The following is a 2,180-nucleotide window of genomic DNA, read 5'->3' as shown; positions in this document are numbered from 1 at the left end:
GCTGCCGGCTATTGGTCGAGCCGGCTTCTAATCTTCTAATTTTGGCTCTTTGCCTTCCTGTCCTGGCAGACTTCTTCCCTGGCCACTCGTACGCCGCCAACCAAGCCATCGAGGCTGGTCGTGAAGGGCGGAGGGCGGACGGCACACAGATCGCCGCCAACCCCCCCCCCCCCCCCCCCGAACTCTTGGCGAGCAGATCCTGAGCATCGAGGCCCACCTTCGGCCGGCCCACCGGATGCTGCGCCGGCTTCAACGTGTCGGCGCCCAGGCGATTGCTGCACTATGGCCGGATATGCAGGCACCACGCCCCCCCAGTCGGACTGCCGACTGGCTCGAGGTAGCGGCTGGCCGCCTTGAGGCCTGGAAGGGCTCTTCGGCCCGGGCTGGAGTGCACCGGGCCTTAGAGTTTATCAAGGCGTGGTATCCTTGGCTGAGTCTAGCCCAGCTAGCCACGTTCCGGCTAGAAGCTCAGGCGGAGTTGGCGGTCATGGAAGACGATCTCGTCAAGCGCGCAGCATCGATCACCGAATACACCGACACCAGCGTCTTCGTCCCAAAGCAGGCTGAGAACGGCGAGGAGGCGCCGCTGGAGTGGTTCGAGCTGTACCCGGACGACGGCGAGGACTCGGCGGAGGTGATTGACTACAGTGACGAGGAAGAAGGCGAGGCGGAGGAAGGTGACGAGGAGGAGGCGCCAGAGGACGGAGCAGACGGCCAGCCCCAGCTCGACCGCGCCTCTAGCAACGAGTTGCGCCCAATCGAGCCGGTTGCTGCCAGAGGCGACCAAGCGGAGACCAACCAGCCAACCGCTCCGGCAACTGGCACCGCCGACCCTCTGGTCCTCCTAACCCGTCCATAGTTTCCTAGGCTGCCACTTCATCTTTGCTTTTATCTGTTTAATGGTCTCGATGAACTTGTTAATTTGCACAATTCCACCCACTGGGTGTATCTTGAACTTCTGTTTTGATGATTCGGCCAAGGGCCTTTTCTATGTAAATATTTCTCTGTGTTCTATCTCTTCTTGCCTGTTGCTCCTTGGCTTTTTTCCTTTGCCGCCTTCCCTTGGTTGCCGTCTTGCCAGTCGAACAGCCGCTCTATGGACTGTTGCTGGATCAAGTACTTAGCTTCTTTGGGAAGGCAAGTACTTAGCCATTTAGAGTTTTTTAGTAAGTTAATTAGAAAAACAGTGAGCCGGGTGCTGAAGAGTCGGTTGTAAAAGGCTGGAAGCCGGCTTAAACTATGTACATGCTTTGAGTCCTTAGCCAATTTTCACGTGGACACCCATTCTACCTTACTCCTGCCCACCAGACAGTCGCTCTGCGAGCTGCGGCTTCTAACAGGAGACGGCTTAAGTGCCAGACACTACTTGTCCAGCTGCAGGAAGTCATTTCATAGTATAAGGCGGCAGGTCCCTGGGCCGACTAGTAGAACCCGGTGCCAAACAGCATAACAAAGAATAACATACTCATAGGCATAATTCTTATCATATAGATAAAAGAGGGCAGTCCCTGAGCTATTCTTGGGGGGCCCGAGTGTAACGCCCCAGATGTAACTTTCCCCATTTGAACTCCAACTCTTGCCGTTTCTGGTGTCAAGTTATATTTATTTCTCGGGTTCGGGTCCTTGTCTCCGTGTGTTGTTTTCGTTTTCATGCACCTCATACCATGTCATCACGTGCATTGCATTTGCATACATGTTCATCTCATGCATTCGATCATTTTCCCCGTTGTCCGTTTTGCATTCCGGCGCTTCGTTCTCCTCCGGTGGTCGTTTCTAGCTTTCTTTCGTGTGTGGGGATTAAACATTTCCGGATTGGGCCGAGACTTGCCAAGCGGCCTTGGTTTACTACCGGTAGACCGCCTGTCAAGTTTCGTATCATTTGGACTTCGTTTGATGCTCCAACGGTTAATCGAGGGACCGAAAAGGCCCGTGTGTGTTGCAGCCCAACACCCCCCAAATTTGGCCCAAAACCCACCAAACTCTGCTCCATCGTCTCGGTCGTTCGATCACGATCGTGTGGGCGAAAACCGCACCTCATTTGGACTCTCCTAGCTCCCTCTATGCCTATATATACACCCCTCCATTTTCGGATCTCTCCCTCTCCCCGAAACCCTAAAAAAAATCATCCCCGCCAGATCCGCGCCGACGGACGTGTCCGCCCCGGCCGGACAACGTCCGCC

This window comes from Triticum dicoccoides, chromosome 3A (assembly GCF_002162155.2).
Source record: "Triticum dicoccoides isolate Atlit2015 ecotype Zavitan chromosome 3A, WEW_v2.0, whole genome shotgun sequence".
NCBI lineage: Eukaryota > Viridiplantae > Streptophyta > Magnoliopsida > Poales > Poaceae > Triticum > Triticum dicoccoides.
The sequence above is the reverse complement of the archived record's forward strand: the minus strand, read 5'-3'. Positions refer to the sequence as shown.